This window comes from Monomorium pharaonis, chromosome 2, assembly GCF_013373865.1.
Source record: "Monomorium pharaonis isolate MP-MQ-018 chromosome 2, ASM1337386v2, whole genome shotgun sequence".
Taxonomy (NCBI): Eukaryota; Metazoa; Arthropoda; class Insecta; order Hymenoptera; family Formicidae; genus Monomorium; species Monomorium pharaonis.
Window position 1 is genome coordinate 2,577,955 of NC_050468.1, and position 15,185 is coordinate 2,593,139.

At 35.6% G+C, this 15,185-nt stretch overlaps 1 long non-coding RNA gene across 1 annotated transcript; it reads left to right on the forward strand.

The window, feature by feature from the left end:
- The first annotated feature begins 2,900 nt into the window (after positions 1-2,900).
- On the forward strand, positions 2,901-7,089 carry LOC118644476. Its single transcript, XR_004962248.1, has 4 exons — positions 2,901-3,050; positions 6,197-6,462; positions 6,553-6,752; positions 6,828-7,089. It is a non-coding gene; the product is annotated as an uncharacterized LOC118644476 (long non-coding RNA).
- The last annotated feature ends 8,096 nt before the right edge of the window (positions 7,090-15,185 follow it).

Here is a 15,185-nt window from a genome sequence, read left to right on the forward strand (position 1 = left end):
CCTTTTTGGCAACAGAATCTGTTGCCAACATTTGTCACAGCAGAAATTGTTATAGGGGTCTGTTATGGTAAAGCTCGCATGGTGTGCATTGTCGGTATTGCCCTGAAAGAGTCTGTGGGAGGGCACCCGAAAAATATAGCCTAACTCAAACCAAAATGTATTTGCGACACACAGGGCCATGTTCGCTATAAATGAGTTTTACCAAGTCACGTTGTGCAATGCTGGAGCCAGCCCAGGCAATGCTAACACTGCACACACCATACAGGCTTTGTTCGTAACATATCCATATTCGTTTTTTAATGTGAAATCAACTGTAATCATCTATCTTATAACATTAACAATACATAAAATTGCTTTCAGAGGTGCTTGCTTTTGTGGTTCAATTTCTTTGTTATTTGGATTGGCCACTGACTATTTGACAATCTACTGCTGGTTCTACGCTGTAGAAGTTTACGTGACAGGTATGCTTTATTCAACACATAAACTTAAAATTAATTTAGTTTTATCATATTTTTTTAAAGATATAATTTGAATTTGTTAACTTGTAATTATACAATTTATATCTGTTACAGACAAAGCATGATGTGCAGTGTCAGTATTGCCCGGGAAGAGCCTACAGGAGGGCAGTACCTAAAAGATATAACCTGATTTAAATTAAATTGTATTCGCGACACACCGGGCCATATTCGCTATAAACAAGCTTTGCTAAGTATTATATTCACATTATATAATAAAAACAAATTTATAATGTAAAATTGTCAAATTAATGAATGTGTTCAAGACTAACGGAGCGGCTAGCCTGCTCGCCGAGTGGTTGAATATGTGATTGATTGGATCTATAAGAAAAAATCATATTTAATCGCTCGGCGAGCAGGCTAGTTGCTTTGTCATCTTGAACGCGCAATAACCCTAACCTAATCCTTATCTATATATAAGCGCGCGCTCCCCACTGCGTAAATGTGTGCGTGTATAAGTGATCGACTGTGGTCTTCCCGTTTTTATCATTGCGTCAATCTACAGACATTCGCAGCGACATTCTATGGGAGAAAGTACTGCGGACATTCAAACGTTCTCAGAATATACCTGGTTAATTGCAGTACGCAATGCGATTGTTCTGAGAATATACGCAATATGCTTTTGCGATAATCTCAGATTGTTCTCAGAATATCCGTGTGCTGTTAGGGAAAATAAATTATGAAAACCTTAATGCGCCACAGTAATAATATTATGAGTTAAATTAATAAGTTTAATGAATACATATTTTAACATTATATAACAATTTTATTGGCAACATTTTTTGTAAAACTTATTATTTTGTAGAACTTACACTTTTTCAGATATTTTAGAAGTCCGACCTATGTATAATGGATACAGTTTTATAAAATGGTTTTATAAAATGGTCAATGTGATTTTGACGACCAAATGACATCAATAATTGATCATTATCGAGGGACTGATTGCCGTCAAAATGATTTCGTTTTATTTGACATCAAATTGATATCAGTTTGATGTCATCTTGACTAATATGTGTTGCTTGGGGTAGTCATTGACGGCGGCGGAATCGGCGGGATCAAAATTTATGGCGGCGACGGCGTGGCGCGGCGGCGCAGAAGTCTAGATAAACTGATGCTGATAGCGCCAATAGCGTCGCCTCAAACCATAGAGCTTGTATTAAGGGGTTACACCAACCTAGCGGAAAAAAGAATCGATTTTTTTTTATTACATTTTCTTGAAGCTTCAAGTTTCGAGAATATATCCTGAAAGTTTTATGTTGATATCTGAAAAAATGCCGGAATTACAGAGAGTTGAGTAAAACGGGATCGAGCGTTCGAGTGCTCGAATTGGAGCAATATCAACATAAATCGCCACTGGACGATGATGTGATTAAAGCCATTCGTCCAATATTTGAAAACAACTTTCTAGTGATAATTTACTGGAGAAATGCGTCGGTGGATTTACGCAAAACGTTAACGAAAGTTTGAACAATCTGATTTGGCGCATAGCGCCAAAAGTGCAGCACAGCGGTGCACACGTTGTGCAAATTGCTATCAATATTGCTGCATACACATTTAATGAAGATGCTGCCGCATATTTATTAATGATAATAAAAGAATTGTGCTGCATATTGCGAAAATCAAGACCGAGCGCGCATCGATGTGGCCGAAGTACGAGCGCAGAAGGCGACGCGCGAAGAAAGGATTGCTCGTTGTCAACAAAAGTCTTCACAAAGCGCTGCTGTTATTGATGTGGAAGGAATCTCATATAGCCCCAGAATTGTCGACTAGAGGTAAAGTGCAAAATTCGGCTATTAACAATAGTAGAACTAAACTTGAAACTTTAAACGCGTTTTTCTCAAAACATGGTTTTCAAAGTCGGTGACCACCAGATCTCAAAAACTAATCGATGGATCGTTTTCAAATTTTTACACAAACTCTCAGAAACATTCTTTTGTCGGTGACGATCTATTTTTTTTTTTAATCGGTTTTCATTAAAAATTAAAAAATGAAAAGGACAAAAATTTTTCGTTTTTTTTTTAAATTTTAACTTCAACTCATCGCCATTTTGTAACAAACGATAAAATCGACAATCGGCGATCGTCACCGACAAACCACTACTGTTAACTTAAAAACACCATTTTGTTTTTTTGTTTCAGATGGATCGTTTAGACGGGACAGTGGTCACCGCAAAATGCGTTTTTCCAAACCTCAATGTGTGTCGGCGGCCATATTTCTGCTTTCCGTCGCCATTGTTTAATAAAAAAATTTTTTTTATATTGTCGAAACATAAGTCAGTAATCACCCAAAATTTCATTTAATTCCCACTACCCGTTTAGGAGGAATAAAATATCAAAGTTAGGCCTGTTTTTCGACCGTCTAGGTTGGTGTAACCCCTTAATGGAGGGGCCATTGCTATATGCCGGAGTCCGCGCGGGGAGAATCGACAGAGACATGAATATATTCTCATATATTCTGTCTCTTTTCGTGTTGGACATCCCCACCACTCCGTTTTCTAGAAAGAAAGAAGCGCCACACATACGAGCAGTACGGCAGGTACGAGCCTATTTACTTGCTGTCTATTTGGGCCTTGGGCTGTTACAATTAATACAAATAATTTTTACATACGAAAATAATACTGTGCATTCATTGATTGGCATATATCTTTTAGATTTCAAATTATGTACCACTTATTAAATGCACAGTGTTATCTTTGTAAGCAATCTTTTTTCGTACGAATTCGAGAATCGGCCCAGATTATCCAGTGTCTTCTTAAAGAATTCATAAAGTAGTCTTCCTTTCTGAACAGTAATTCCTGAAAAATTCATAGAAAAATACTTTAAGAATAACGTAGGAAGTTACATGCACCATGATTCGATCGAATTTATCAGGACTTCTTAAAGTATTCATATAAAATTACTTGTTAGAATTCCTCAGAACTTCCTAAAGTATTCATATAGAATTACTTGTTGAAATTCCTCAGAACTTCTTAAAGTATTCATTAGGACTTCCTCAAGTAAATATCTCAAACGGAATTAAAAAATTTATTTTCAAGATTTCTGATAAATGTTCCGATTTTTATAATATTGGAACATTTCTCAGAAAAATTTAAAAAATAAAAAATTTTAATTAATTTTGTAAGAGGAAGATTATACCATGTTTCAGCCAAGCCATAGTCGTACCTGTTAAAGCATGTTTAATTTCCGTACCTGAAAAAACGGTCATTCATCCAAGTGTTAACCATTGCCAACGTGCTTGACTTCGAAGACCGTACGCATCCTAACGCCCCGTGATGATCCATAAACACTTTTTGTTTATCCATACATATTTGTTAATATATTGTTTTGTTAATTAAATATAGCGCATTTCGTGTATAAAAGTATAAATTAGCATTTATTAAGCGATATATAATTATAAAAATGTAATTGGATTATCCAAACACTCGAGTAATTTCTGATAAATACTCAAAGTATTCCAAATAATAAATGGCGAGGTATTCATTACAATGAACTCTTAAGGAATACTTTAATGTGAACTCATTGTGGCTAATTCCTCAAGAACTCTTTATGTATTCATTTATCTACTTCTCCAAGTATTCATTAAAATGACATTTTTAGGAATTTCTGTTCATCCCTGTGTTATCTGGGAGGCCTCAGGGTGCGGTTCCATGAAGCGGATTATGCGGAAGCGGAACGAGCGGATCACCAATCGCGAGATCATTCTGATAGAACTCTTTCAAAGATTCCGTCGAAACGGTCCTGTGATTGGTGATTCGCTCGTTCCGCTTCCGCATAATCCGTTCCATGGGACCGCACCCTCAGATTGTATAGTTACGAATTTCTTCCTACACGAAAAAAGACAGAATATATCCATCTCTCTGTCGATTCTCTCCGCGCGCGTCGCGATCAGGCCTGCTCGGTTTAGGAGTGGGGGTATAGTCAAAAAGGCTTTCATTGGCGCACAGTACAATTGGACACGTTGGAATTGCCCACTGTGCTATTAGACACGAAACGTTGCACACCGTTTAATTGCGCACAGTTTGTTTGGACACAGTTCGATTGGACACCGTTCAATTGGACACCGTTTGATTGGACACAGTTCGATTGGACACAGTTCAATTGCGTACCGTTCGATTGCGCACCGTTCGATTGCGCACCGTTCGATTGCGCACCGTTCAATGGCGCACCGTTCAGTAACGCACCGTTCATTGGCGCACCGTTCAGTTGCACACTGTCCAATTGCACACCGTTCAATTGCACACCGTTCAATTGCACACCATTTAAGTCGCAAACCCATGTGGTGCACTGAATGCTTTACAGACACACACACACACACACACACACACACGGAGAGGGGGGTGCAAGGGGGGTCTTCGCCCCCCCTTCCCGCACCCACCCCGTCCAAGTCGCTAATTTATGTACACATTGCAAACGCAGCCATAATGTATGAATATTTAATATGTGTTTGATTGGACGGTGTGCAATTGAACGGTGTGCCACGGAACGGTGCGCAATCGAACTGTGTCCAATCAAACGGTGCGCAATCGAACTGTGTCCAATCGAACTGTGTTCAATCGAACGGTGTCCAATCAAACTGTGTCCAATCGAACGGTGTCTAATCGAACTGTGTCCAACTGAACGGTGCGCAATGTTTCGTGTCTAATAGCACGGTGAGCAATTGCAACGTGTTCAATTGTACTGCGCGCTATTGAACCTCTCCCGTATAGACATACGTAGAAAAGAACAAACGTAGACGTTGAAAAGGGACGGACGATGTAAAAGGTATTTTCTTCTCACCCACACGCAGGCGTGTATAAGAGAGAAGGAAATACCTGTTATATTGAGTCAGTCCCAGATGCGCACAGTAATAAACGGACACAGCAAGCTGAGTGAAACGGACACAGTAACAAACGGACACAGACCAAACGGATACAGTGCAAAACGGACACAGTAACAAACGGACACAGTGTGAAACGACCACAGTAACAAACGGTCACAGACCAAATGTGCACACTGTACATGCGCACGGATCAAATGCACACACGGAAAGTCGCAAACCCATGTGATGCAGTGAATGCTTTGCATACATACACACACACACACACACACGGGGGGCCTTCGGCCCCCCTCCCGCACCCACCCCGTCCAAGTCGCTAACCTATGTGGACTTTACTCTGCTTGCAATGTACATGGATTGCATTTGGTCCGTGCGCACATGCAGTGTGCGCATTTGGTCCGTGTGCATTTGGTCCGTGCGCATTTGGTCTGTGTCCGTTTCGCTCTGTGCGCATTTGGTCTGTGTCCGTTTGTTACTGTGTCCGTTTCGCTCTGTGCGCATTTGGTCTGTGTCCGTTTGTTACTGTGTCCGTTTCGCTCTGTGCGCATTTGGTCTGTGTCCGTTTGTTACTGTGTCCGTTTATTACTGTGTCCGTTTGGTCTGTGTCCGTTTGTTACTGTGTCTATTTATTACTGTTACGCATCTGAGACTCTCCCGTTATATCGTACGTAAGCCTTACCCCCACTCCTGAAATTTGGGACAATCCTCGGTCTAGATATTTGTCATGTTAAGCGATGGGTGCCGCCACGGTGCGGAGGCAAACGGTAACTAAAAATAGGTCCAAGATATGCTGTTTGAATGCTTCGTAAAAGATTTAAGAAAAATGACTTTTTTGATAAATTTAATCGATTTATTAAACTACGCAGGTGAGGGCAGTCGCGAATATATTGAAAGGGAAAATGAGAATGCACATCACTTGATGTACAGTGGCATCACAAGTGATGATAAAGAGAAAACAAGTTTAATATTTTTATGTCTGAAGTCAAGTGATTTATACAGTAATCCACATGAAATTAATGTATCAATTATAAAAAGTATTTATGAAAAAATTATTAAATACTCATATTTGTGCAAAGCCGGGTCTGGACGTCTTATGCAAGCACCGCGTAGCAGCTCTTATATGTTTAATTAGGTAAAATTTATATATAAATATATTAAAAGTATTATTATACTTCTAATTAATTAATTTTAATGTAACAAATATTTTTCACTTAATTTACAGGACAGAAAAGTGTGATATAGAAAGATCTATGTGCACTGATAAGGAACAGAAATCGGGCAAATTAAAAAAACGTCAGAACAATGTATGAAGCGGTACCTTCATTAAAACATTTTGTCATGGATTACAAAAAAAATGTAATTACGTGGCACATGAAGTTAGTCAATGTATGTTAGATGAACTTGTGCAATGTATATTAAAAGGTAATTAATTAGTTTATTGCATAAATAATGAATATAAATTCTTCACATAATGTACACAATCAAGTATTTTTGCAGATAACAAAAACAGTATGCTTATAAATTAAAAGAAGGCTACAATAAATGAGAAAAGATCTGCACTTAATACTGCTTCAAAGAAAAGTATATTTATTACCACAGACCCAGACAGCACAGGATATCCTATGAATATCTGTTTTATATCCATTTCTTGTCCTGATGTCCATAGACCTTATAAGGATATCCATAGAATATACATTTGTGGACATTGAAGGGATATCCTAAAATGGACCACTTTGTATGTCCATATGCTTTCCTTATTTGTACTCGCTCCGCCAACACCATCTGCATGCACAAGTGAACTAAAAAGCAATATGGCCGTAGTAGTGGTTAGGTTTTCGTTGGTTATCAGCATGTTTTACACAGTCAGATAAAAATCCTAAAAATTTTCAGAAATTATAAGTTACGAGAGCAGCAAAGAATCTCATTGTGTGCCGTTAGCTTTGCCTCTGCCTGATTGATCAATTCGCTAATATATTCTACCACAAATTCTCCTTTAACGAGAATGATGATAGATGCTCGGCCGACGCTCGCTTGCTCGTAGGCTCTGACCTACGTACGTAAACAGAACGGTTACGTGTACACGGTAGCAGCGACGAATTCTAGACGTATAATTACAGATGGTAATAGACGACGGCAAAGTGTACGCGGATTACGACAAAGGTCTCGATAAAGAACAGCAACGAGATTAGAGATTGCAGCAACGGGAACAATCAGAGCCTACGAGCAAGCAAGCGTCGGCCGAGCACCATCATTTTCGTTAAAGACGAGTTTGTGATGGAATATATTGGCAAATTGATCAACCAGGTAGAGGCAAAGCCAATGGCACACAATAAGATTTTATACAGTCTACTCTGTAGCCTATGTATACATGTATATATATATGTGTGTGTGTATGTGTGTGTATAAACATAAAATTTAATTTCTGTTATAGTTGACGAGTCACAATCATTTGTTGCCTAGACGAGATCACTCGCATGCTGCAGTCATTGTCTGCAATATAAAGAATATTTGTTCCACTGTAATCGTTAAACAATGGATACACACTATATATATATGTGTGTGATAATTACAAAATACTTTAAGCTGATGGTTTAATTAATATTATACGTATGATACTTATTTAATTAAAATTGTTTAATGTATAATCTATCGAAAGAATAATATAATTTCTAAAATAAATATTTATATTTATATATTTTATTCTGTTTTTACCCTTTTATTTAATGTAAAATTTAATTTTGAATACCGCTTTTTATCACGTCCATAGGACGTCCATAGAACGTCCATAAGACGTCCATCGGACATATTTTACGGATATAGCATGTCCACCACCCAGACAGCACATGTAGATTATGAGAACGATAATAGGATATTGCGAAAGTATATTGCAATATTCGTATAATATTAGAGATACGTCTGTGATATGGCGAGTATATACTCATAACGTACTATGTCCGCGTTGCCTTATCCCATAGAATTTCGCTGGCAGTTTATGAGAATATACCGAATATATCTTAAGAATGTTATACGTATGTCTAAAGTATATCTTCAGTATATTCACAATATGTCTACAGTATGTTCACATTATATGGGCTCATGCATAATGAGAGGAATAAGGAACAAGGAATTAAACATACAGAATTAGCAAGAAGAAATAAGAAGAGGAATTAATCATTTCGCACATCAGGAAGCTATCGCAAAAAATGAAGCGTAATATCTGTTGAATACGCTGGGGTGCTTTGGGAAATAATGCTCAGATAATTGTAGGTTATAACCTAAATAATATATGTATATATACAATATATATATATTATTATAGTTTACGTTACTATATTATATCTTATGTACATACCAGAGTTATCTGGGCGTAATTCCTGAGAAAACCACGTTGTCCGTGAGTTCGTGTTCGCACGTTCACACCCTACACTTCACCACGTGTCTGCATCACACGGCAGACGAAAATGCGTAACGTTACAGATCATAAATAGCGTTGACATGATTCACTTTCGATATTACGCGGATATTTTGGAAATATGTGATAGATATACATGAGATATATCATAGGATATTTTACGGATGTTTTGAGTATATTAGATATAATCTCAGTATATTCAGTAGGAGTTGCGAAGTTCAGTCGCTATATTCTAAGTTTATCTTGAGGATATATCAAAATGACATTCTACTGAGACGTTATATGAATGTTTTACGTATATTCGGTATGATCACAGTACATTACGTATGAGAGTATAATATTCGTACGATATCTGGTGCTGTCTGGGCAGTTTCATAAACCAATATCCCATGGACGTCCATAGAATGTCCAAAGGATGTAAAACGGATGTCCTGTGGATATCCTCAATATCCATTAAGAACGTCTTATGGATGTCGTATGGATATCCGTGTGCTGTCTGGGGAAGAATGCAATTTAGTCAGACAATTTATTCACCAATAGAAAATGATTTGCTTTTATATAATGTGATTACAAATTGACTAACTTTGGGTACCTTGTAATTACATTCTTTTTGTAATCCATGACAAAATTTTTTAATGAAGGTACCGCTTTATACATTGTTTTAACGTTTTTTAATTTGCCTCATTTCTGTTCCATACCCAGATAGCCAAATAAAGGCAACGTGTTATCATTTTGCTGTCACTTATTCCCTATTAATTTCATCAAAATAAAGCCAAGGTGTTTCTTCAACCTGTCTGTTGTTCTGATATTATGTAAAATTCTTTGTTAGAATTCAACAAACTGACGGCAAGTTATCAACATGCATGCACATTTGCTGTCAATGTGATAAGTTTATTCCTCAATGCATGCACTTACAATTTCATAAACTTATGAAGGTTATTTGCCCTCCTGATGCTAACTTTGTTCCATGTTAAATTACAATGACAGCAAATTGTGGACAAGTTCACAACATGCATGCAGTGCATTAATTTGCTCGATATGCTCAATCTCGCTTGGCTATCTGATGGGTATCAGTGCATGTAGATCTTTCTATATCACACTTTTCTTTCCTGTAAATTAAGTGAAAAATATTTGTTACATTAAAATCAATTAATTAGAAGTATAATAATACTTTTAATATATACAGAGTGTTTGGTAAAGATTTATGCAATTTTTGTAAGCAGGTAGAGCGCATCAATCTGAACAGAGAAGTCCTTACCGTTTTTCCATTTTCGCAATAGTTAACGAGTGATTGACTTGTAAAATTTTTTGTATTAGCCCGGCCTACCGGCAAATGCAAGCGCGCCGAGCGCCCGGCCGTGGCGGCCGCCCCTCTCTAGCGCTTGAACCTTGAGATTGCTAGGCGCGCCGGGGGAGTTGTTACAACAAGCGGCAATGCCTACGCACAATGTGTACGTGTACATACATGTGTACAAAAAAATATCAGTTCTAATGCTTAAAGAAGCAATTACTAAATTTATTTTTTTTTATAAATAATGAATATTAAAAAAAAATATTTTTTTGATGATAGTCTTAAACGTCGTAAACTGTCATAAATTTTAAAAGAAGCTATTATCATGTACTCAAAAACAAATTTACAACATTAGAAAATTTTAACGATTAAAATGGAAATAACAACCAAATAAAATTATTGTTTCAACTTTATATTCTTAATTAAAAATTAAATAACGAGGATATTTATATTTTTAATAAAATTAATCTTTGTGATAGACTTATAATACACGGAAAAAACTTTATGGTAAAAATTACTATGGTAAGTAATAAAAGCGTGACAAGGAGGAATTATGAAAATTTTGATTGTTTTTCATCAAATTACGATAATATTTACATTATTTATATGATATAATTCTCTGAAAGTTCTTCTTACAGTTCGTGGTTACTATTATAAATAATAAATCATACATAATTTTACTATAAAATTTTCTTCGTGTAGATTTACGAATATATGAATTTATTAAATGTTTGAAAACTTATAAACAATATTTATTTAATTCAAGAAAATTTAATATGTAAAGTGTGTGTGTGTGTGTGTGTGTGTGTGTGTGTGTGTGTGTGTGTGTGTGTGTGTGTGTGTGTGTGTGTGTGTGTGTGTGAGATGTACATACACGGAAATGTTAAACATTATTTGTTTTATGTAAAGTGAGGTGTTTATTATCAACAGAATATTCTTTTCAACCATTAAAGATAAGATAATTATTTTTAAAAAATTAAATTAAAAGTGAATAATTGATTTTCTTAAAACTAGAATCATATTTTTCTACGTGTGCGTGTATTGTATAGTAATCAGCATGAATAGTGACAGTGATATAAAATTGCGAACTAAAGAATAATCATTTTCCTGTCACAAAGTGATTATTCTTTTCTCGCGTATGTACATACACCACACACGCACGCACACACACACACACACACACACACACACACACACACACACACACACACACACACACACTTTACATACTAAAATTTTCTCGAATTAAATAAATATTGTTTATAAATTTTCAAACATTTAATAAATTCATATATTCGTAAATCTACACGGAGAAAATGTTACAGTAAAATTATGTATGATTTATTATTTTTGATAGTAACCACGAACTGTAAGAAGAAATTTCAAAGAATTACATCATATAAGTAGTGTAAATATTGTCGTAATTTAATGAAAAACACAATAGAAATTTTCATAATTCTTTTTTGACACGTGTTTACTACTTACCATAGTAATTTTTTACCATACAGTTTTTTCCGTGTATTATAAGTCTATCACAAGGATTAATTTTATTAAAAATATAAATATCCTCGTCATTTAATTTTTAATTAAGAATATAAAGTTGAAACACATTTTATTTGGTTGTTATTTCTATTTTAATCGATAAAATTTTCTAATGTTTTTGATGAAGTATAAATTTTGTTTTGAGCATATGATAACAGCTTTTTTTAAAATTTATAATGACAGTTTACGACGTTTAAGACTATCATCAAAAAAATATTTTTTATTAAAAATAATCGTTAATTATTAAAAAAATAAATTTAGTAATCGCTTCTTTAAGCATTTTAGAACTGATATTTTTTTGTACACTGTATGTATGTACACGTACACACATACTTTTTGTCGTTAGAAAATTTTATTTTCATTAAAAAAAGTAAGGAACTATCATAACTCGAAGAGAGAATTTAGCGTTAGGCGTCGCTTGTGCGTAGCCATTGCCGCTTGTTGTAACAACTCCTCCCGCGCACCTAGCAATCTCAACCCCTACAGCATGAAATATTGCGGCAACGTTGCAGAAATATTATTTTGCAAGATTGGAATATTGCAGAAAATATTGCTGCAATATTGCAGCAATATTCCTATGTCCGCTCCAAAACAATATTGTGCAATATGTCTGCAATATTTCTGCAATATTCCCCGTAAGATTTCTGTAATATTTCAGCAATATTGCTGCAATATTTCTTGTAAGATTGCTGTAATATTTCTGAAACGTTAATGCGCAATATGAAGGAAATGTTGCAGGTGGTTAAATTAATCAAATAATATGTAAGATGTGTATTATACGAAAAACGGAAAATGAATTTATTGTCATACCGTTACGGCACAATAATTAAAAAAATTATTAATTAAAAAAGTAATTAATTAAATTAACATACACCAACGGATATCGAATATCGTTCCATTCTAGATTTAAGTAAGCATTAAAATGAAGCAAGTCCAGAAAATGCCCATCCTGATCAATTTATATGCTAGAATTACACATGCATGTATGGTTCACACATGTTTAATTAATGTATTATATATATAAGTCAGAGTGAACATCTTCTGGACTTGCTTCACTCAATCTAGTATGGGACGCAACGCTGTCGTGATTACAGAATTTGTTGCACATCTATGTATCTTTTAGCTCTAATCTTACATAAAAATTTAAAATAAAAATATCCTGCTCTATTTTTTTATTTGTCCCTTAAAACTATGTAAAATATTACTTATTGTTAGTTCTAGATTAAGAAATACGGATTATACGGAAATAAATTTTGCACGGTTGCAATATAATATTGCCACAATATTGTGCAATATCTGTTAGGAAATATTACATTTGTAATATTGCTACAATATTGTGCAACATTTGCTAGGGAATATTATATTTGTAATATTGCTACAATATTTCTGCAATATTGGTTATATTATGCACTATTGCAATATTTCTGCAACGTTGCAGCAATATTTCATGCTGTAGGGGAAGGTTCAAGCGCTAGGAAGGGGCGGCCGCCGTGGCCGGGCGGCCCTGGCGCTCGGCGCGTTTGCATTTGCCGGTAGGCCGGGCTAATACAGAAAATTTTACAAGTCGATAACTCATTAACTATTGCGAAAATAGAAAAACGGTAAGGACTTTTCTGTTCAGCTTAATGCGCTCTACCTGCTTATAAAAATTGCATAAATCTTTACCAAACACCCTGTATTTATATATAAATTTTACCTAATTAAATATATAAGATACTTAATTAAATATATACTACTACGCAGTGCTTGCATCGTCCAGACCCGGCTTTGCACAAACATGAACATTTAATAATTTTTTCATCAATATTTTTTATAATTAATACATTAATTTCATGTGGATTACTGTATAAATCGCTTGACTTCAGACATAAAAATATTAAACTTGTTTTCTCTTTATCATCACTTGTGATGCCACTGTACATCAAGTGATGTGCATTCACATTTTCCCTTTCAATATATTCGCGACTGCCCTCACCTGCGTAGTTTAATAAATCGATTAAATTTATCAAAAAAGTCATTTTCTCTTAAGTCTTTTACGAAGCATTCAAACAGCATATCATGGACCTATTTTTAGTTACCGTTTGCCTCCGCACCGTGGCGGCACCCATCGCTTAACATGATGAATACTATGGCCGATTCATAGTCGAATCTTATTCAAGACCCATCTTAAGCACGATCTTGAGACTTCAATGCTGTTATTTTATTGGTTAAGTCTTAAGTCGGCTCGAAGCTAGACTAAGGGCCACCGCACAAACTCTTCCATAACGCGTTATGTTACGTTAAGTACTCCATACGAACCTAAGTTGTACTTAAAATTTAACTTAAATCAACGCACAAAGAAATCCTTAACGTAAGAACTTAAGAACTTACGTTAAAAGTTTTTTTGTGCGTTAATGTAAGTTTAATTTTAAGTACGAACTTAGATTTATGGAGCACTTAACGTAACGTAACATGTTACGAAAAAGCTTGTGCGGTGGCTCTTAAGACTTAATTCTTGAACTTAAGATCGGTCTATGAATTCTGTCCTATGGCTGCGTTCCGAAATTTACTGCCAGTACTGAAAATCTATAGTACACGTTACATAAATTATAGATTTTCAGTACTGACATGTAAATTTTGAAACATAGCCTATGCTCTAGTTTACACCGAGCACTTGGTACGCGTATCAAGTAGTGAATTTAAGCTGATCAGCCAATGATTAAACACATTCACTAGTTATTTACTATTTGATACGCGTACCAAGTGCTTGGTGTAAACTAGGTCCATGTCTATAGTCGCGATGCACCAAGGCCCCTCCATTAATACAAGCTCTGTTGGCCGGTATTCATAGGACGGGATTCATAGACCGATTTTAAGCTCAAGCATTGTCTTAAGTCTAGCTTCGAGCCGACTTGAGACTTACTTAACCAATGAAATAACAGCATTGACGTCTCAAGATCGTGCTTAAGCTGGAACTTGAATAAGATTCGACTATGAATTCCGGCCATAGTCAGATCTTATATTTAAGATCATCTTAAATACTGTTTTAAGATGCCATTAGCAAATTACAAAGCCGTATTAGCATCTTAAGACATTGCTTGAAACGATCTTTAAATGAGATTTGATTATGAAATGATTATGACCGGTATTCATAGTCGAATCTCATATTTAAGATCATCTTAAGTACAGTCTTAAGATGCCATCAGCCAATCACAAAGCCGTATTAGCATCTTAAGACATTGCTTGAGACGATCTTTAAATAAGATTGGACTATGAATACCAGCCTAAGATTTGATAATGAATACCAGCCTATGCCTCAAACACACCCAATGTGCTCTACAACGATGTGATTGGTCGACATGAGTTACGCATTCCGCAAGTTATTGTATATCCACACAACTTCTATAAGCGCATAAGCATATGCATAAGAAATTCAATTGGTTTATTTTCTTATGTAAGTGTTTGTAGATCAATCAATTTTCTTGCAAGTTGTGTGGATATACCCTTACGCCGCATGTGACGGCACCTTTAGGGTGACTTTACATGCGGCGTAACCTGCGTACGCGTAAGCCCGGATCTACAATGGGTTTCCATTTAATGACACAAGTCGACACAAGTGTCGTTCTATCTT